This window comes from Stegodyphus dumicola, chromosome 4 (assembly GCF_044657685.1).
Source record: "Stegodyphus dumicola isolate Sdum_Otavi_A_Nest chromosome 4, ASM4465768v1".
NCBI lineage: Eukaryota > Metazoa > Arthropoda > Arachnida > Araneae > Eresidae > Stegodyphus > Stegodyphus dumicola.
In genome coordinates, this window is record NC_140771.1 from 225,178,629 (window position 1) to 225,201,734 (window position 23,106).

Sequence of the window (23,106 nt, forward strand, 5' to 3'; positions counted from 1 at the left end):
CTAACGCCAGAAGTGGTGGTCACTTTATTATGGAGGCACCTAATAGGTGTCTTAAAATTTCATATGTCTTTTTTTGAAGTCATCAAATTTTGTATCAATGCAGAACTAAAATACGATGACTGAAGTTAAATTCAATATGTCCAAAGGAAATTTAAAAGAACCTGGAGCAGACGAAAAAGAATCTACCAAAAAAGAAGTAACGATTATTTTACCTATTAACTCAGTTTTAATTTAATCTGCAATTACTTCATTCCGTTATGAAACTTTAAGAATAAATAATTATGATTTGCAATAAAAATATAAACATAGCTTTGACTCTGTTTAGAAACAAAAACATTCAAAAGATATGTGACAGTAGATTATTATTATTTATTTATTATCTATCTAACAAAAACATTCAAAAGATATGTCCAAAGGTATTTAAAAGATTCCAAAAGATATATCCAAAAAATATCCATTCAAAAGATATATCCAAAAGATGTGTGACAGTAGATAAAGATAATCTACTGTCACATATCTTTTAAATGTTTTTGTTTATATTTGTATTTTTGTATTTTTGAATGTTTTTGTTTATTTTATATACATATATATATATATACATAATGTTGTATGAACTTAAATCCATTTAGTGCGAATACAAGTTATTATTACTTGCGCAATTGCTGCAAAGTTAGTTAATAATAATTTATTTCCTAAACAGTATTGATTAATTGATTATATTATCTCCTAAGTTTAATTAAAGTAGAATTATTTTAAAAGTGTGCATCCATACTGGTAAGTTATATTTTGAAAGATGTTTTGAAGTAATTTGAAAGCAAAATGTTAATAATGTTTTAACGGGGACTGGAGTTAAATCATCACGAAGAATAATATTACAAATGTAAAAGTAAAAATTAAAACATGTAATTATTGTCATTGATCGGAAATTAGTTGACTTTTCAAGGGGAACAAACCAACTCCCGTTCAATGATCAATAATTGATAAAAATACGTAAATATGAAAGTGTTTCGTCTTTACTCGAGTTATAAGTTAAAGCCAATACTAACAAATTAATAAATTGGAACTCCAACATATCCAAAAAAGTAATTAACAATACTATAATTAATCAAATACAGCGAATTAAAACTATATGCACAGATACAATAGATTTACAACGCGAAATTTTGATCCTTATCAAAATTCTCAAAAATAATCTAATTCCCTTTCAATTTATCAACCATTGCCTTAAAAGAGCAGGCGTTAAATACTCACTCTAAATCATTTAACTGATAGGGATATGATAATTTATTCCTAAACCTGAGAAGGCGGTATAAGTTGGATGACTGTCAGTTGAAAGATTTGTATATAGTGTAATTACTCAATTGTATATATTGTAAAAAGCTAATTGTCTTCAGACATATACTGTTACTAAAAAAATGGGCCTATTTCCTGCCTTTAGACTGTCTACTAGCTCTTGGACAGCGAAAATGCCTTTTTCCTTTCTTAAATTCTTAATCATTGCGGCACGACAATTAGCCAGAAATTAATTAATTTCCATTCACTAGTATTTTTAAAAAAATCTTAACAGACGGTCTCTCTCAGATAAGAACTCCACAAAATACATACCTCAAGAATTCCAAGTCCCACCCACTACCATAAATTTCTTCACCCAAATCTTACCCACTGATATAATTCAAAGCCCCTACTGCCGCTAAGAATTTTCGGACACCCTACACTTCTGAGTCAGACACGAAGAGAACACAATGCCAACTCCCCCACTAGAAAGAATGTAAGTTACTTAATACCTTTCTGGCCTTTATATCTTCATGTACATTCACTGATCTTATTTATATTATTTTCTATTCTATTTTTATATTATTTTTATGTTCTCTTTGATTTGTTTTTACAAAGTTTGCATTATTTATCTTTTTTATAATCTTCTATGTTTATTTCAACTTTACTTTGATTTCGATTTCATAATGACAATTTCCAATGTTTAATTTCTACAAATAATATAGTACTCAAATACATAAAGATGATAGTGTCGGGGACGATTACTCGAGTTTTACAGGATTTCTCTACGGTAATTGATCTTTACTCCAAATTGAATTGACTAAAATGCTTCATGAGAATAAGTTCTTTGAGTAACAACTATTTGCGGAAATATTTGGCCTGACTAGAATTGCCGGTTTGGCTTTAACTTATAACTCGAGTAAAGACGAAACACTTTCATATTTACGTATTTTTATCAATTATTGATCATTGAACGGGAGTTGGTTTGTTCCCCTTGAAAAGTCAACTAATTTCCGATCAATGACAATAATTACATGTTTTAATTTTTACTTTTACATTTGTAATATTATTCTTCGTGATGATTTAACTCCAGTCCCCGTTAAAACATTATTAACATTTTGCTTTCAAATTACTTCAAAACATCTTTCAAAATATAACTTACCAGTATGGATGCACACTTTTAAAATAATTCTACTTTAATTAAACTTAGGAGATAATATAATCAATTAATCAATACTGTTTAGGAAATAAATTATATATATATATATATATATCCTACTAAAAAATCTGTGCTATTCAGACTAAGAGTCACACAATTTATGCTGAACGAAATTCTTTTAGCAGAAGAGGATTTATATCTGTTACATTCCATTAATAATTTATGTTTTTGATAATTATAAAAAAATAGCATAAAGCAGAGAAGTTTATTTAATTTTGATTGTAAATATTCTCAATACGAATTTTGAAATAATTCAATAAACAGGAACAGAGTTAAATGACTTAACGAAATAAGAACAATGGAAGTACAACAAAAACTATTAGTCCAAAGGGACTTTTACCTGAGAGACTATTGGTTTCGTTTTGCGATTTTGCCTCGAATTATTCTGAATGTCCGGTTCACTTTCCAAACAGTTGCCACCAAATATTATCGCCCTGTATTATATTTGAAGAAATTAAATTATGAAGAATCTGCATAAATGTATGTATGTTTCTCGCATTGTGATAAAACAACGGTATCCAGATCCATCCTATTTTGAATGACGTAATTCTACTGCAAACATGGGCGTCTCGAAGCCCAAATTTGAAATTTAGAATTTGTTTTATTATCGATTTCATACTTTGAAAAACTTTAAGGAACTTTTGATTAACAAACTCAAGGTTGTACAGAAAAAACATGCTTATCTCCAGGGCGCTAAACTGTGTATCGGAAATTCTAAAGATATGCTCAATTTAAAATTATTTTGCGATATTTCTCTTGAACTGAATTTTATGGTTTAAGTGCGAAGAACACGATACTTAATAAATAAAGGTAACACACAAAATGTTAAAAAAACGCCCCTTCGGACTTAATTTAAAATATGATTTTTTTTTTTTTTTTTTTTTTTTTTTTTTTTTTTTTTTTTTTTTTTTTTTTTAAGTCCAAACGGCAATTTGCCCTGAAGGACTATTATTTAAATTATTTATTTTTAAATGGCGTTCTCTCTTTCGATTTCGGCTTTTGAAAGGTGCTCGATAATAAATGTTACCGACCTCAAACAAAGAATGTAAAACATACCAAGTCATGGAAAACATCATAAGGGATACCATCATCAGACAAAAACAAACGAACAAATAATAAAGATGGTTCAAGCAAGGGAGTTCGTAAGCCAGCTCTATAATCTTCCTCCAGACAAATTCTGAGACTGGAATGCATCAACAACAAAAACAAACCGAGATATGAATAACTCGTTTTTAGTTGCTCATTATGTTAAGGGGTGGGGAGGCATCCAAACTCGTTAGATTCTTATCGACGGCAAGGGTTCGCGGAAAGAGGATGGACTGATGCGGAATAATATAGATCCGCGGATGCGGTAGCTTGTTCCGAGAAATGAGAATGATGCAATGTGTGACGTCACGAGTGCTTTGCCCCCGTTTGTAAAGCAGTGGCACCATTTCGATAAAACCTTCCCCCGGGCAGCAAAACAACCGTCTCCCACTCATGAAAAGAACAACTATTCCAAGAATCAAATATTAAAATAAACGAAATGTCAAACCTTAGCACAGCACAATTTAGTTAAACATACACAACACACTTAATTGTGGGTACCACACCTCAATACAGAAGAAAAAAACAAACACTGAGGTCATTAATATGATTACTTTCGGGAAAAACGAAATGCGTAGGAACTTTTCGAGATTCTCATCATAAATAACATAATTACGAGATATCATTATAACTTAACACGTTCGTAAAATGCAGTTCCTACACAAGGACTTAAATAGGATGACACTTTGCAGAGACATTAGATATTTTTTTAAAGCAGGAGAGATCTAATCTAAGAAAATAAGCCGTACCGCCAAAATTGGCACAACCGGCAATTTAAAAGAAACAAACTGAAAGATAACTGGATAAACACTACAACAGAATAAGGACTACTTATCCAAAAACTCATCCTCCGCTGGAGAGAAGCAGGAGAGATGAAAAATGATCAACGCATTCGCCGGGAATCGAACCACGGACCTCTGAAATACACGCCCAGCGTGCAGAACACTACACTACGAAGGCATGCTAAGAAGGCGGGAGAAATACCTTATATACTCCTCCCCTTTTAAAGGGTGACTTGGGTTTTTAGGGGACAAAGTCGACAAATCCTTGGTGTGGAGAATCATCATCCACCACCCTTTTAGTTCGGGCGCCACTGCAGAGACATTAGATATTTTTTGAAAGCAGGAGAGAGGGAAAATGAGCAACGCCCTCGACGGGAATCGAACCACGGACCTCTGGATATACACGCCCACCGTGCAGAACACTACACTACGAAGGCATGCTAAGAAGGCGGGAGAAATAAAATATCACCTCAAAGATGTCAACCTCTAATGAAGACCAAAATGTATGGCGCTGTCGACGGTCGTTTTAAGAAGATTTTACCATAATTTATCTTTTTTCTTATTCAAGAACCTGCTTAATATCAGATCAGATTATTAGACATCAGGATAATTGTTGCTTCGGGGGGGGGGGAAATCAATGACTGTACAGTACCACTGCATCTTAAAAAAATAGAGAGAATTCCTTTGCTGTAGCTTTTAGATGATTACCTTACAAGCAATTGTATTGGTAAAGCCAAGAAAGAAAAATACATCAATACAGTTTCAAACAGGCAACACTGCATCAGATGACATAGGAGTTAACAGTAGCTGGCAACACAATGATAGGTTCTAGATTGAATTTCGGTTGAAATATGTGCGCATGTGATTGTACTAGTCTTTGCGGAATAGAAGAAAGTAAAATCTGAAAGCTCTCGAGGGTTTGACCCTCGTTCGAAGGTTCAAGACCCTCGGATTTCATTCGTTGGAATATTCTCCATAAAATCAGAACGAATCGAGTAAAAATTTATCTTTCATCATTAACACCCAAAGGAGGCACATAACACAATGTAAACAACATAGCAATCTCAATATACTTGTTGTATACATGTATACAACAAGTATGTTGCAACATACCTGTTGCATGCATTATTTCAAATGATGAAATTTCGCCAAACACACAAACTAAAATGTACTAACATGATAAGATGTGAATAGATTTATAAATACACATAAAAAAAATTACAAAATCTGAAGTAAGACAATTATAAATAAATAACTACTTCGAATACTAAAGACTGTTTCATTCGATTTTTAGAGACATTAGGTATTTTTGATATGGGAGACGTAAAAAATGAGCAATGCCCTCGCTGGGACTCGAACCTGAATCTCGCGAATACGCGTCGAGTGTGTTAACCATTACACCACGAAGGCATGCAGAAAGGAAGGAGAAAATACCTTATAAATTAATTAAAAAAGTGTCAACAAAACTACAGTCTGAAAAACTTCAGATTAAAGTCCAACACCTCAAAAAAGAAATTTTCAGAAAGTTAAAAAAATTAAGAAAATCATTAATTGGGTGGGGGTGGGGGGAAAGAAACCGCAATCTGATTTTTCGAATATAGATTTCATTTAACACCTAAAACAGTTTAAAGCTAAACAATTAAAATAGGCTTACTAATTCCAGAATTAATCTTCAGAAAACTTAAGACAGAAAACTTCTCCTCGGAAGTTAAATTCACTGATACAATCTAACTATTGCTAGCAAACATTGCTAAATTTTTATCCGCGAACAATTGTCGTTGATATTATTGAAATATCTCGAACACGTTGCGCAAGAAAAAGCATTATTGTAAGTCATTATTGAGCAAAAATGTAAAGCTCAAGTCAAAATGGAAAATTTCGATACAAACAGGCACGAAATTTTTTGTAGGATAAACTAAGCATAAACGATATTACAGGAGGTACTAGAAATATATTACCTGATTTTGATTTAGCATCATGTATAAAATTATACGAGCCGATTTCTCTTAGAAAGTTCTCCAAGATTTCATTTCCCCCTCTTAGGAAGATCACCCTGATGTGCTTAATCTAATAAACCTAAAAGACCTTTAGAAAGTCTTCCATGAATACATCCCACCCTTTAAGCAGATAACCCTAATGTGTTTTACCGTAGCATTTCAACTGCATTATAGTTATACTCGTATAATCGGAATTGCAAGTTTGGATACCTTATTTAAATAATATGGATTAAAAAATAATAATAAGATGCAAGTCATTGTCAATATGTAGTTTTATGAGCGTGATAGCATTGATCTTAAGTCTTATAAAATTTTTAAATGATTTTTAATTTTATTTTCCAGTAGAATCAAGGAGAGAAATATCCCTGTATTATTCAAGGAACTCCATTCGAAAAGACGATTCGATAGCTATTTCTTAATCCTAGCTCTACAAGATTTCATCGTCAGTTCGTGGAATAAATCATGCAACAAACCACAAATCTAAAAGGGTAAAAAAAGTAATGCATCCTGTAATTACTGGCACATTACGAAGTTTGAAGATGTTGCCACAGAATGGAGCAAGACCAACCCACTTTAACGACTTTTCGTAGGTTTATTTTCTCTTCTGGATTTGCATTACATCACGTACGCATCGTCAAAATCAGGACTGAAACGACCGCAGGGCAAAGCCGTCTGTAAAACATGATTGGCGATTGCGTACGAACAATAGCAAAGCAGGAAAACTAAATCACAAAAATACATTGTCTAATTAATGATATGTCACGATTATACAAGGAATGATTTATTACTTTTTATGCCTCTTTCGATGTGCCGCATTTTCACAGGATATGCCATAAAAAGCTGCAACCGAGAATATAGTATTTCCTGCGATTTTTGATGATATCCAATCTAAACATTTCCACCGAAAAGCTATTCCCATTTAGTTTTATTGCTTGCAAACCAATTCCACCAATAACCTGTTACTTTAAAATGCACTTCACAACCGTAACGACCTTTTTACTTCTTTGTACGAAGTAAATGAAGTATTGTAACCTCGAAAAATTTCGAGTATCATATTTCAACCAAGACATCCATTTTGACCCCTCTCAAATACATCTGAACATGTTTTTGCGTGACATCTGTATGTACGAACAGAATAAAGATCTTTTTTTTCCCCAAAACGGATTAAAAAGTGTATTTAAAGTGGATTCAGAAGAAATTTTTTTCGTTGACGTCTGTACGTACGAATGTATCTCGCATAACTCAAAAAATACTATCCTCAGAACATTGAAATTTTGTATATGGGACTGCTATAACATGTAGTTGAGCACCTCCCTTTTTGGTTGCAATTAGCCGCACCAAACGTATATAAATATACATACATATATAATTTATTTACTAATGGAAAATTGAGTATATTATCTCCTTTGAGAAAACTGGTAGAATTTTAGTTGAATGAAGTAACTTAGAAGCATTTAAAAATTAATCTTGAAAATTTTTTATAAAGAAACATCAAATATGAATCATGAAAAAATTGGAAACTTTTAAAAATGAAAACGGAATCAACAAACCAAGTAATTATCGTCATTAATCGGAAATTGGTTGACTTTTCAAGGGGAACAAACCAACCCCTATTAATTACCAATAATTAATAAATGCGAAGGTGTTTCGCCTTTTACTCAAGTAAGAATGATGATGCCAAATTGGTAAGCTGAGTTTACCCACTAAGTTACTCGGTTTGGTGAGCTCAGTTTTTTTTCATTCTTATATATTGGTAAATTTTGCTTTTTTTTTTCTTTAAAAGTGATTGAATTTTGTTGTTTTTATGTTCCGGTTAAGGTTTTTATGCCTTTATTTAATTTGCCTGCAATAGCTATAGAATTATGAACAATTTAAAAGTTGTTAAAGTGCGACTAAGCCTAACGGAACAGCCATTTGTTTACATTTGAAACTTAGCAGGATAGTGAATTAATTCAGTTCTTGCACTATCAGTATCTTTTTGCCGAGTGGGACCAAAAGTAAACTTTCAGTTTTGTGCACCGAAAAATCTGCCTTCCCGCACACTGACCGAATTGCTGGTTTTTGCGTAAAACTCTAATTTTAATTGTAAAAACTGTTTTAACTGTATTTCGTGTTTTATTTCTTTTATATTTTTAAATTTTTAATGAAGATTTTTTGAGTTTTTATGTATTTCTATCTTGCCGCGAAGTGAGAACTGAATTAATTGAATGATATATTTATTTCTAATGAAATTCGAGTAAATAAGTTTAAATGGCAGCAAAAAATGTGCATAATTTATAATAGGTCGTACAAGGAAGTCAGTCATGTGGTGCCCACATCAGATTTTCTTTTCATTTACGATCATAACGTGCGTTATCTTCGCTGCACAGAGGGAATTAAGAGATTTTAACAAATCAGAAGACTTGACCGTCTTTCCGCAGCAATCGTTACCTTGGCTATGATCCAACCCAGGAGATATAACCTTGAAGTGCCTGCTAGCAAGAGGTTATAGCAATTATATACTAAAACACATTTCATGGAATTAAACGAGTTCAAATTTAAATATTAAAAAAAGCTTCTCTTATACAAATAATTAAATGTACAACTTTTCATAAACAATTTTAATCTTTCCAGGATACACAATATAACAATTTATTTTTTGTTTTTGAATATGTTTAAAAAAATTTTCAGAATAAGATATGTGGTACAAACAGGCAGAATTTATTTGCAGGACATAAAATTTTGAAACTAAAAAAATGCTTTTCAGCTCTAGTAAAATGAAATTTTTCACGTGGTGTTGTAAACATTATTCTATTTAAGCATTTCTAGAATGATATAGCATAAAAGAAAAAAATTCACAAGTCGGAAAATAAACGAAAGACTCTGCAGATAAGAAGGGGCAAGTACTCAAAACTTATATACTGTTATTCCTTATAAAGGATCGCTCCAGTGCAGATAATATATCACAAACTCCTTGAAACTAGTTAGCATCTCGTCCTTGCTCTTAACAAAAGTCTTAGTACAAATGTAAATTCTACGCAATAGAAAATTTATGAAATGCAAAACGTTACTAACTCAAAGTCTGACCTTTCACTGTATAATTATTCTAAAAATAATAAATTAAAATTCGGTAACTAATTTTTTTGGCCAATCTATCCTTCAGGTTGGGTTCAAGAGACAAAAATTTTGCTTTCTGGAAAACAAATAAGTCATAATAAATTTTTTTCAAAACACTGCATTGAATTTTGTAAAGTTGCTTAGGTCCTTTAACTTCCTGTGCACATAGTTAATATAAGAACTCGAGAATAATCAAATAATTCATCATTCCTGATGAATCAAATAATAATAATTCTCTATGAAATAATAATTATTCCTGATGTATCAAATAATAAAAGAAACATTCAAATAATCTTGATGAATCAAATATATTATCATTCAACTATATAACGAAGAAGTTTTGTCAGAACCGTAATTACCATTACTGAAACTCCCATAATTTCCTCACCCGTTGTAAAAAAAAATTAATTTAATGTAGTCACAGCTTGATTTCGACAGTTTTTCAACTATTTTTAAACGTTTATTCCAAAGTTAAGTTCTCCTAAACTTAAATGCTACAGGATATATGTGTCCTACAAGAATGTGATTGTCCCTTACTTCTTTTGGACAGCAGGCTTAGATATATCTTCCTAAATAAATTTTCCAGTAAATACACACAAATTAAAATGTATAGCTCCGTTGCGGCATGGGGGCACTCCAAATACATGGCGAGCCTTAAGTCCTCTCGAAAGGTTGTTGGTAGGGGAAGAGGGGTGGGAGACCCTCGGACCTGGGTGCTCTCCATAAATATTGGGGCGAATCTGAGCGAAGTCGTTCTATCACCTGTATGGTACTCAAGGTTCTAGTCAATGACAAAGGCAATCTTGCTCTCCTTGCCATGATGAATTTCGTGCGCCTGTTTTGATGTTACTGTCATACAAAGGTGATAAGTCACAACAAACGTTTTCCTCTTCTAATTAGTTGTATCAACCACCTGTATCACCACAAGCTGTGGTTGATATTGTTACACAAGACAGCGTGTTAACATTCTAAATTCTGTTTAAATAAAAAGGTTATTTATACCTCCTCACGATTCTGTAGTTCCTCCAGACATAGCGATAATTCACTTTACGTCTGTTCGGATTTTTGGACTAATTAACATTTTCAGATTAAGTAAAACACTATAAAATTAATAAATAAAAACGGTGAAACTTTTCTTTAACTTCGAGAACCACTTGTTTTATCGCTGTCGTTCAGGTTATATTTTATAGTTCCGGCTTAAAAAAAAAAAAAAAAAATCAACTTGTGATATGTTATCTTTATAATTCCTCCACCTAAAAGCTACATAAATTTGTTTGAACAGAAACGGAAGATAGCAATGAGATGAAGCTCCGTTTACCTTTTTGTTACGAAATGGAACCGTGGATAATTTTTTTGTCATCGAACTATTTTCCTACATTTATTACCAAAGATATGTAGGTGCATATTACGCATTCAAGTTACGAATTCACGTGCAAATGTATAATCTTTATAAAGTGTTGGAAAAAGATCATTACAAGTTTTCTTTCATTTAATTTGATCCTAGGTATGTATGTATTTCCAATTACAGTGAAACCGCCGTTTACGAACTTGATGCGTTCCTTAGGCGGTTCGTTAACCGAGGAGTTTTCGCTTTAGGAATTAATACAAAATGGATTAATTTGTTTTTGGACCACAAATGATTGACTATAAATTTTATTTTAAATTTTAATCTAAAGTTAAAAATGATATTTTGGGCGTAAGTTCACAACCGAAAACCGACAGAATCATTAATTTTCATTCTTGACTTCGAAAACATATCTGATTAATTCACTCGATGATATTGAAACTTTTAGAATGACGAACGTAATGCTTTGAACATTATAACGAGTGCTAAAAATTTGAACCAAGTAAATGTCTCGCGCAAGACACTTAATCGACAAACCTTGATCCACATAGACGTGAATCGTAGATACATCACATAGGGGGTTTTATTACTGGACAATTTATTCTTGAGACACATATTCTTCTTCCCACCTCGGCATAGTAGCAATATGCACCTCATAACATTCTTTGAAATTTACATCTTTAGATAATGGGCGAAACAGCGAGACGAGATGTACTTGTTAGCAAAGCGGAGAAAAGAAAGAAAAAGTGTGGGAGATTCAAAAGCTGTCTTGATCTATGACTGGATAAGAGATGTCTGTACTGCAGGATTACAAAGAAAATATAATGTGGATTAATTTTGAAATGACACATTTCAGATTTATATATTTATAAACAGCTACTATTTTTAGGACAGAAAGGGGAAGTGGCCAAATTAAAATGAAAAATAAAAGGGACTACTGCCAAATTAAAGTTAGTAATTTGCTTTCATATTTTATAATTTACAAACACACACACATATATAAACATATATATTGTAACATCTTTAGCTATTTTCTGACGACTACTCCGAAATTCTCGGACAAGTAATTTTTTAACAACTACTTAATAATTGTCGGAAAAACTAAACGTGACCTGTAATTACGTACCGTTCTCAAGTATTTATCTTCTTTCTTGGTAGTCCGAAAGAGAATATTGTTTCGTTCCTGAGAAAACGTGGGAATTTTTCGTTTAAAATTCCCACGTATCAGTTTAGAAGTCTATTGTTACGTATCCACTGCCTATCGCCGAACACTTAGATTTCAGAGATCCCGGCTCACCTCCCAAGTCGGAGCTTGAGATTTCTCATGGAAATTTTCCCAGGCCTACCAACATCATACCTGCAAGCAATCGCAGTGCTTTCGCCAATCGAGAGACGCTCTCTGAAAATTTCGGGCAAACGAGATTTCAAAGTCTTTCCGACCCATGAAGGAAATCTTGAGCAAAAAACAGGAAAAGCAGCTTCAAGAGTTAGTTTTGTGAGAAAAAGAGAACCATTCTTTCTTGTGTTTCCAGTTTTCCCAAGAGCAAATTCTTTCTGTTTGCTCTGTCAAGAATATTTATATCTCTCTGCGGAAAGATCTAGAAGATTTTCGCTACGGAAATCGAGAGCAACTTGCTTGGACCGGACAGCTGCAGCCAGGAAAGGCAAAAGCTGTTTGCCTTATACAAGAACTTTACTACCCTCCTCTAAAGAAACACTATGAAAACATTAATGTCCAACTAACGAACAGGAGCTTTCGCTAACTTTGTACAACACCTGTGTTTTTTCTCTTTCCTCCCTCCCCGAATAGAACCAACGAAAACGTTATCACATAATTTATTTCCGCATAGCCTAGAATTTTAAATAATTTAAATACGTTACATCCTTGTTTTGTGTCAACTCGTTATATATATAAAGGTGAATAAGCTTTGTTCCAACATAGGTATTTTGACACAAAATCGGACCTTTTTCTGAAATAACATACCAATTTTTTTTTTCATATTTCAATTCTACGACTCAAATTATGCCTATATATTAAATTCTTAAATTCTGTAAAATTTGGTGCGAAATTTAAAAATTTATCTTGGCCCATTTTTTTCAGTTTGCGCCAAGAATAATTCACTTGGCGAACTTCTTAATTTATAGCAACCTATTTTCCTTTCCTTTTGTTCATTGTACACAAGCGGGGAAAAAGTCATCATTCATACGCTTAAATGAAGTGCAGCAAGAAATGTGTATAATTTAATAGGCTGTACAAGGAAGTCATGCGGTCTCCATATCAGATATTTTATTCTTATATGTGGGTAAATAGGGCATTTTTTTGCTTTAAAAGTGATTCAGTTATGTTGTTCTTATGTTCCGGTTAAGATTTTTGTGCTTTTCTGCATGCAATAGTTGCAGAATTACCAACAATCTAAAGGTTTTAAGTTTCGCTAGGCTTAACGTGGTGGCTGTTTGTTTACATTTGAGACTTAGTAGCACATTGAATGAAGTCAGTCAGTGCACCAATTTCAGGTTCTTTTTGCGCATAAGGAACCAAACGTTTAGTTTAAATTTTCGTGTACCGAAAATTTTGTCTTTCTGCCTGTTCGCCAAATTCCTTGTTTTTGCTTAAAAACTCTAATTTTAGTAGCAATTTTGCTGCACTTCCACGTTTTTATGGTATTAACTTCCTAATCACTATTCCAAACTGCATCTGTTATCAGAAGAAATCATTAACTAACACAGACAATCAAATTTCATACTAAACATGAAGCTATAATAGATAACAATGCTATTTAAATCACAGAAATATCGAAAGCAATAATTAGATAACTAACAGCAGTTTTATAAAAAGAAAAAAAAAAAAAATTCTGTGTCTCATTCGACAAGAAATAACCATTTGATCTCAGCAATAGTTAAGATATTATTTTTATCTATTATATATCCACCCTTCATTATCAACTACTAGCATAGCAAGAAAATTATATTTTTATGTCTGTTTTTCAATACAAAAATTAATGGTCATATGATATGCCAGTTATTCTTTCACTGCAATGATAAATGAAAATACAGCTATGTACTACTGCAGCTCCATTTTGATATTTTAACCTCAGTTTTCGTAACCAATTAGTCTTCTATTTTAGTTGTTAACTATTTTAATATTAGTTTTTTCCTAATTGCAAGAACTTAAGTTCTAAGAACTAAGTTCTAAGAAATTCATAATACAGGTGGAGTTCTTCCGCACTAACTGTGCAAATCTGCTCCCAAATTTGAGAGAGAACACACCGGGGGGGGGATCAAGGGTCTACAAACTCTCTTTTCCTACCACAAACCTCTCCAGAGGACTTTCGGCTCGCTTTGTATTTTGAGTGTCCCCTTGCCGTACAGACACTATCCGCTTACAAACATTCTTGCCTTCTAGACGATTTTGAGCCCGGTTCCATCATTATGGCAGTCAACGCTAACCACCATACCAGCTGGGCGGCTTCTAAGAAGAACGGCGAATAAGATTCTTTTTTAGTTCTAATTTTATATCTTAATTTGAAAGGCTACCTTTTAAGAAACTTTTCTTATAGCTGGATTTCATAAGAATTAGAAAATCTAAAACTAAATTTAGTCAGTCGATATCAGGAGACTTTTTCCGGCGTAGTTGCCAATCATTATTTGCTTGCGCAAGAAGAAAGTGCTATGATTTACTCTTTCCCACTAAAATACTTAAATAAATTATACTACCTCTATGTAATTAAATTTCAGTGGCTTTAAAAGAAAATATTAGGTAGAAATCTGAAAATTTTAATATGAAGTACACACTGCATGTCCCGTTTCCAATAAAAATAATTAAATTACCTCTATATAATTAAATTTCAACGGTTTCAGAAGAAGAAATAAAACAGAAAACTGAGAATTTTTGTATGAAGTATACAGTACACTTTAAAGATTGCAACAAGAATGCTGTTGTAATTACGGAAACATCAAAGACAATTAGACTACTTATTATGTCTTTCGACCCACGATTCCAGTCTAAAAATTGAATCAAATGAGACAGGTTATCGCAGGTTTTTCGTGTGGTTTATTTGATTATGGCAATTCACTTGACAGCTCTCTGCCTAAGAGAAGGGATGCCTTCGTGGAGGTTTCTCTAATGAAGCTGGCTCGTATCAAGATCACACGAAAACACCAAGCAGCTAGACCGTTCGCCTGGAAGCGAATCTTGGTCGAACTACCAATGTTCAGCAATTTACCGCTCAGCCGTTGACCAGGGTTTTTCCATTATCACATTTTGTACATGTCATTTCTTTCATCATTACTTTTTATGTAAAGAACCCTTATCAAGAGATCATTGTAATGTACACTGCGAAAAAAAAAGAAGGGGAAAAAAAAAAAAAACAGTTCTTTATCTCTGGGGCGATTGACGAAATTCAAATTGCGTTTTTATGTCTCGAAAGCAGAGGTATTTATTAAATTTATATATAGCGTTGTCCTGGCATAGGTATTTTGACACAAAATCGGACTTTTCCTGAAATAACATACCTTTTTTTTTCCATATTTCGATTCTACGACTCAAATTATGCCTAAATACTAAATTTTGTAAAATTCAGGGAGAGATTTACGAAGAAATTCAAAAATTTAACTTGGCGTATTTTTTCAGTGCGCGCGAAGAATAATTCACTTGGCGCAATTCTTAATTTATAGCAACCTATTTTCCTTTCCTTTTTACTTCCTTGTACGAAGTAAAAAGGAAGTATTGTAATCGCGAAAAGTTACAGGCCTCATATATCAACGAAAATATCCATTTTGACCGCTATCGAATGCAATTTAACGATGTTTTTGCGTAATATCTGTACGTAAAGACAGAATAAAAGACTCATTTCCTCCAAAAAAATTATAAAACTGCTTTAAAATTAAATCTGAAGAGAATTTTTCGTGGCGTCTGTACGAACGTATGTACGTACGTATCTCGCATAACTCAAAAACGAGTAGCCTCAGAACGTTGAAATTTTGTATATAGGACTGTTATAACATGCAGATGTGCACCTCGTATTTTGGTTGCAATCGGCCGCACCAAACGCATATAAATATATATATATATATCCACTCTGTTACCCGGCTCAGTGATCTCAGTTTCTTTACTCTTTTATGTTTATAAATTAGTGCGGTTAAGTCTAATTTTTAAATAACATGGCGGGTATATTTGTTTACATTTGAAACAGCAGAATAGTAGATTTGTTGCCAATCTAGAGAGACTAAGCTTCGCAACAACAAAGATAACGCCTTTATTTATTATTGCGAATTAAATCATGCTTAATCCTTTCTGGAATTTTTTCGAGGAAATAAGTGTTCAAGATTTACTTCGTAATTTTTAATATAGGTATTTTGAGTTTTTATGTATTTTTGCTTTGCCGCGAAGTGAGAACTGAATTAATTAAATGAGAAATACTGAATCGTCTGTGAAAAACTGTTTCTTTTTTCTTTTGTTTGCTTAATTTCTTTTATACATCGTAACAAAGTGTGTAAACCACATTTGGCGTTATTTTCGCTTATAACAAACATGCGAAATTTCAAAACGCGTCATTCTGTAAATTCATGTACAGCTTAGAAAATTTTGATTAAAAAACCTAATTTTTTTCAGGTGTGCCTAGAAATACATCTACTTTAAAATGCCGTTAAAAATTTATAGGTAATTCCTATAAAAATTATTTAAAAATACAAATTTTAAAAATAAATCATAAAAATGAGCGAATTTTATTTGGAATGAACATAAGTTTCGAAATGCGAAAGGAAGAATCAAATAAGTTTAATAAAAAAAAAGAGATATTTACATCTAATGCCAAATTGAATTAACATTGAGGAGCTAAAACTTTGAAAGCTAATTTCTTAAGAACTACACTTGCGATTTTTACAAAACTTGGCATTTTGGCATAATTTTAGTCGTAGAATCGAAATACGGACAAAAACTGACAGACATGAAAAATACAAGTTGAATTTCATCAATTGGCCGAGTATAGAAAGGGAGACATAGAACTGCCCCCCCTTTTTTTAGGGGGGAGGGGGGCAAGTGTTCATTAAAACAAAACAAATAAATGTATATAATAAAAATATATACAAAGACAGTTTAATAATTTTGTTAGCGATATAAGCATTAAAGCTAAATAGTTACATACGTTTCCAAGCATAAAGAAAGAATTAAGCTCTGGAAACGTATTTCCCAGAATTTTTGCGCTTATGATTCAAAAATTAGTTGAAACTACTGTAGCTTTTCCCCAACCTTACAAAATGAAAATGGCCCTTTTTCCTGCCGAAGTCCGGCTATTGCGTTGTGGTTGTTAAGGTTTTTAACACCTTCAGTTAATCTACATGCAATAGTTGTAGAATTATCAACAATTTAAAGTGACGCTAGGCCTTGAATATGAGCTAAAAAAAAAAAATACTCCAAGACAGTGCCGGTTTACCTTCAGGAAGGTTACTTTTTTTATATCATAAAGTGATGTTAAAAAAAAATACCTACTCCTTCAGGCTGGGACATTGATGTGATCATTTCTGGTTTGGTGAACCTGCATAAAAAATTCGGCACCTGTCTGACGAGGCACTGCTAAAAAAGACGAAAATATTTCGAACGGCACAGTGGCACAACTACATATGGCGTAGGTAGATTTCGTTGCTAGGCAGCAAGATATGTGCCGTCGCTGCATTTAATGCAGTATTAGGCAATACTCAAAACTGCATGTTTTGCGAATGCAGTCTGAACAGATGACGGGCCAGAGTTATTTTTAATAAAATTTTTAAAAAAATATCAACAATAAAAAATATTTTTACTAAATTTTAAATTTTTCTTTCTAAATATTTTTCTAAGCATACATTAACAACAATTATAATAATGCAAAAGGAAAAAAAAATATAATATCGACACGACATGACTTCCTTGTACAGCCTATTAAGTTATAAACATTTTTGCTGCCCTTCATTTAAACGTTGTTTCCTCGAATTTCATGTATATTATTTAGATATATTCTCATTCAATCAGTTTATTTGCATAAACTCAAAAATCTTCATTAAAAATTGTAAAATACAGAAAAACCTAAAACATCAAATACAGTTAAAAAATATTTTTTGCGATTAAAATTAGAATTTCTACGCCAGAACAAGCAATTTGGTCTGCAGGCAGAAAGACATTTTCAGTGCATAAAAATTTAAAGTTAACTTTTGGCTCCACTGGGCAAAGAGACACTGAAGTTGATGCATTAACTGACGTAAATTACTATGCTACTAAGAGAACCGACACGTTAGGCCTAGCGTCACTTTAAATTGTTAAATTGTTGATAATTCTACAACTATTGCAGGTAGATTAACTGAAGGTGTAAAAAACCTTAACCGGAACATAAGAACAACATAATTCAATTACTTTAAAAGCAAAAAAATGCACAATTTACCAACATATAAGATGCTGCTTTTTTTTTTTTTTTTTTTTTTTTTTTTTTTTTTTTTTTTTTTTTTTAAAGGGGAGTTAAAAAAAAAATACATATATATATAGAGCTAGCAAGCTGGTCTTTTGCCAGGGTTTCCAACTTTACAAATATATACGAGTAAGTTTAATTTATTGCTTCTTGCCTTATTAATGTATAGTTTTAAGTATTTTTTCAGTAGTTTTCTTATATTCTTGCATTCTAAATTTTAATTTGGTATTATGTGTATTTTTAATAAGTTTTCAAGTTCTTAAATTAAATTTGCCATGTTTTGATCACTTTTGATCTTTGCAGTTTTTGTCATGTGATTCTGTCGGAGAATGATCTCTTTCAGGAAGAATTATTGCATCTTTACTTTTGTTTGGCAATTTATTTTGCATGTTCTGTTTTTGACTATTTGCTTATTCAGATTTTACACAATCTTTTACAGATAATTGGTTCAAGTTTCAACTCGATCAAGTCCTGAGTTGTTTTGCCATGTAAATAGAGGTGACGAAACAAAATCGTTTCATTTGATTATTGTTAGTTGAACGGGGGTTGACTTGTTCTTCTTGAAAAGTCAATTAATCTCCGTTCAATGGCAATAATTAGTTTCAGGTTTTTGTTTCTCCTCTTAAATGTTTTTGGTCTTTTGCAATTTTTATTTTCTATTTATACTTTTATCATACACTTGCACGAGCTTTTTTTTTTTTTTTTTTTTTTAGTCCAAAGGGATTTGAATCCCGAAGGACTATTAGTTTCGTTTTGGCATTTTGCGTCGGACTCATAAATGTCGGTTCACTTTTCAAACTGTTGCCACAAAATGTTAGAGTCCTGCATTATATTTGAAGAAATTAAATAATGAAAAATCTGCATAAATGTATGTATATTTCTCGTATTGTGATAAAACAACGGTACATAGAGTCATCGAATTTTGAATAACGTAATCCTCCAACGAATATGAGCATGTGGAAGACCCAATTTGAAATTTGAAATTTGTTTTATGATCGATTTCCTATTTTTTAAAACTTTGACGAATTTTTGATTAACAAACTCAAGGATTTCAAAGCGAGCAATGGCAACGTTGTGCAGAAAAAACATTTTTATCTCCAGCGCGTGAGTCTCTGTATCGGAAATTCTAAAGATATGCTCGTTTTAAAACTATTTTGCGATATTGCTGTTGCACTGGATCTTATGGTTTAAGTGCGAGGTAACACACAAAATGTTAAAAAACGCCCCTTTGGACGTAATTTAAAATCTGAAACATTTCAGATTTTTTTTTTTTTTTTTTTTTTTTAAAGTCGCGTTGTCAGCTAAACGTGCTATCGGCTAAACGTCTTCGGTTAAATGTCCTGCCGGCTAAATGTTTTGTCGGCTAAGTGTCTTGTCAGCTAAATGTCCGTGTCGGTTAAATGCCCTTTGGGCTAAATGTCCGCGTCGGCTAAGTGTGCTGTCGGCTAGATGTCCGTGTCGATTAAATATCCTGTTGGCTAGTATCCTAATCGTCTAAATGTCCCTACCAACTAAATGTACTGTCGGCTAAATGTAGGAGGTCGGTTAAATGTCCTGTCGGCTAACTGCTGTTGGCTAAATGATTGTCGACTAACCGATACGGGCGTAACGGGTGTCCGTAACCGGTACGGGCGATATTTAATCCATAATGTGAAAGTAACGTTACAGCTAATAGTGGAGACTATCGGTACTCCATCGCGCACTACGTGCGATATACCCCCACCCTACTTACCCACTCACGGAGAACATTCACTGATAGTCATTAATATTGTAGTCGATTGTTGTTAAAAAGATAATCTAATGAATTTGAATGAACCTAATAAATTCTTTTACTAATTTTAGTCACTTTACGTTGTTAATTTATCTTCCAAAGATTACATTTGAATTTTAACTTGAAATCGTAGGATTAACTTTAAGCCTATTTGATAAAAATATTGTTATAAACAGTTTATTATTTGCTTACATTTATTATCAATTTTTAGTGCATATTTATCAGTAATTTTAAAGTTTTGGTACCTTTCCGTTTCTTATTATATGTTTATAACAGTGCATGTATTTGTTTTGCATTTACGTGCTGATGCGAAGTTTTTTTTTACTCCCTCCTGTATTTTCACGTACTGATGTTTTGTTATTTCAGTCTGGGGTGCATAAAAACCACTGACAATTTCTACTCAAATCGGATTTTAAGTTCGATGATAAATTTAGCGCCAAGCTAGTTACGTTTGAGAAATATTCATCGAACTTTCAATCTCGATTCTACCTTAACTTCAAAATCCTACAAACGACGAAATCTTCTTCGTGAAATGCTTACGAACTACCACAAAATTGCTTATGAACTCTCACACCCTTAAATTTGTTTATTTATGTTACCATATGATGGAATATTGCAAGCCATTATTCTGGGTTAAGGTCATATGCCCAGGCATCCTCATCTGAACGACTGTTTAATCGACATGGTGTTAGTACGAACACATTTTTTTGCATTTAAAATGGTTGTCGAATGGAAAGTAGCATTTTTCTATTCGCCCTAAATACACTTATGTCCATAAATTAAGGATACTGCAAAATCAGGCAAAGGAAGAACTTATTTGTAAAGCTTATTTATCAGGCAAAGGAAGAACTTATTTGTAAAGCTTATTTATTAAACAAAAGGTAAAGAGCAAAAAAAGATGCTATATGTTTGATATTATTATAAAAATTAGCGATTTTTTCTCCCTCGAGCAAATTACAAAAAAAAAAAAAAAAAAAAAAAACCCTATTTACAAAAAACCAATATTACATGGTTGGTATGATTGTTAATACATTATATGTCTCCCATACGATGCAATAAAGTCCGTACAACGCCTAGGCATGCTGAGTATCAAATTATCGATCTGATCTTGGGGGATATTACACCACTCAAAAAGCAATGCTCTCCGAAGTTCCGGTAGACATGTAGGAGGTTTTTGACGGGCTGCAACTCGTCGGCCAAGCATGTCCCACACGTGGTCTACTGGATTCAAGTCCGGTGAGAATGCTGGCCAGTCCATACGGGTGATATCCTCCGATCGAAGGCATTCGCTTACGATGTTTGCACGGTGAGGACGGGCGTTGTCATCCATAAACACAAATTGTGCGCCCATGGCGCCCCGAAACAAACGTACATGTTGTTCCAGAATGACGTCCCGATAGATTTGGCTTGTCATGGTTCCAATTTGAACATGCAGGTCAGATCTGGAACCCAGAATAATTCCACCCCAAACGAGTACTCCTGCACCACCGTAACGGTGTCGTTCAATGGTGTTTTCTTGGTGGTAACGTGTACCTGGAGCTCTCCATATGAAAGTCCGGCAAGAATCAGACTGCAAGCTAACCCTGGACTCGTCGGAAAACATCACACAAGCCCACCGTTGCGGACTCACAATGCATGCTCCCTACTCCAGGCTAACCGCAGGCGACAGTGAGTTGCAGTAAGTGGAACGCATCTGACAGGTCTACGAGCATATAGACCAATCTGCCCTAAGCGTCTGTACACGGTCTGCCTTGAAATTGTCGTACCAGTGGCTGAAGACAGCTGACGAGACAGGTCTGAGTCTGTGCTCCGCCTGTTTCTTTTGGCAGTAACTGCCAAATACCGCTCCTCATTCGGCGTTGTAACTCTGTGGCGACCTGTGCTGTAACGTCTACTCACATTGCCATCATCTTGGAATCGTTACCAAAGCCTGGAGATGACACTCTGGGCAATTCCAAGTTCGTCTGATACTTCCAGTTGGGTACGCCCACATTTCAGGCGGCCGATAATTCTACCACGTAAAAAATCATCCAAATGCGTCCTTTGTGTCATATCTATTCGGTTATTGCACTGAAATGCTTATAAAGCGCCTTCGAACAATTTTACTTCTTTGCCTGTATTCCTTATATATCACTATCTTACACTCTCGTCATTGTGACGTACCATCGGTGTCATCTGGTTACTTCCTGAAATTTGCATATGATTCTTGAAGATGTGTGTAGTGATTTTACAGGTGATATATTTATTTTAGAGTTCGATTTCCGCGTGACTCCGAATTATCCTTAATTTATGGACATGAGTGTAATAAGCCTCAAGACATACTTATTATAAGTTGTCTGTTGCTCATATTGGTTTCCTTTTGTTGGAACAGCAGCAGAGAAGAGAGCAAGAATTAGATTCCAAGGAACACCAGCTAACACAGCAAATTCTTTCTTTGCTAACTTTCTGATTTGAAACAGTTTACTATTTTGTTCCATTTATTATTATCAGTTAAATGATCACGTCTCCTTTTTGCTCTCTCACAGAAAACACCCACCCACCGATCAACCAATGGATATCAGATAAAATGCGGATATTAAGTAGCTTTTTTAAACCGATGCAGCAATAAAATCATTCAAGAATTCTAGCAATGTTTAACATGAACCTAATGTATGGGACATTACAAGATCGCAAAAGGACGTGTCTGCAAATATTTTTAAAAGTACTTGGCATAAAAATAGAGCCAGCAACCAAATTTCATTATATGATTATGAAGGTCGCGAATATGAAAGTTTTCCGATATCACTAGTAAAACGCAAAATTTTCCGATGAATGGAGTTGTAGGGTTTATATTTATTTTAAGTTTAAACTATCTTTCCTGTCAAGCCTTACTTTCCCCTGGAATTGCCAATGCCAGAGTATGTAAATTTTAGTAGAACGCGCAAAGTATTCAAATCTTTAAGCAGAAGTAATTTGAGTTAAATAGAAGGGAAACGAGTTCGTAAGTGTGCTTTCTTGCTTCACGAGCGTGAATGTGGCTAGGTAGAAATTGAAGAACCGCGCGTTTCGGCCTGTGTGCTTGGCTCGGCAGATAGTTGAATCTTTCAACTTAATATTCAGAAAAGT

The 23,106-nt window shown here is 33.4% G+C and overlaps 1 protein-coding gene across 4 annotated transcripts in view; it reads right to left on the reverse strand.

Annotated features, from left to right (window-relative positions):
* LOC118182167 (uncharacterized) overlaps window positions 1–23,106 on the reverse strand; it is an 85,427-nt gene that overhangs the window by 48,749 nt on the left and 13,572 nt on the right. The window contains exon 1 of one of the 4 annotated variants that reach the window (XM_035351491.2): window positions 3,548–3,699. The exons of the other annotated variants lie outside the window; for them this stretch is intronic. The gene's annotated coding sequence lies outside the window, so the exon portion shown is untranslated. Of the gene's footprint in view, window positions 1–3,547; window positions 3,700–23,106 lie in introns of those variants that run through there. 4 annotated transcript variants of the gene reach the window in all.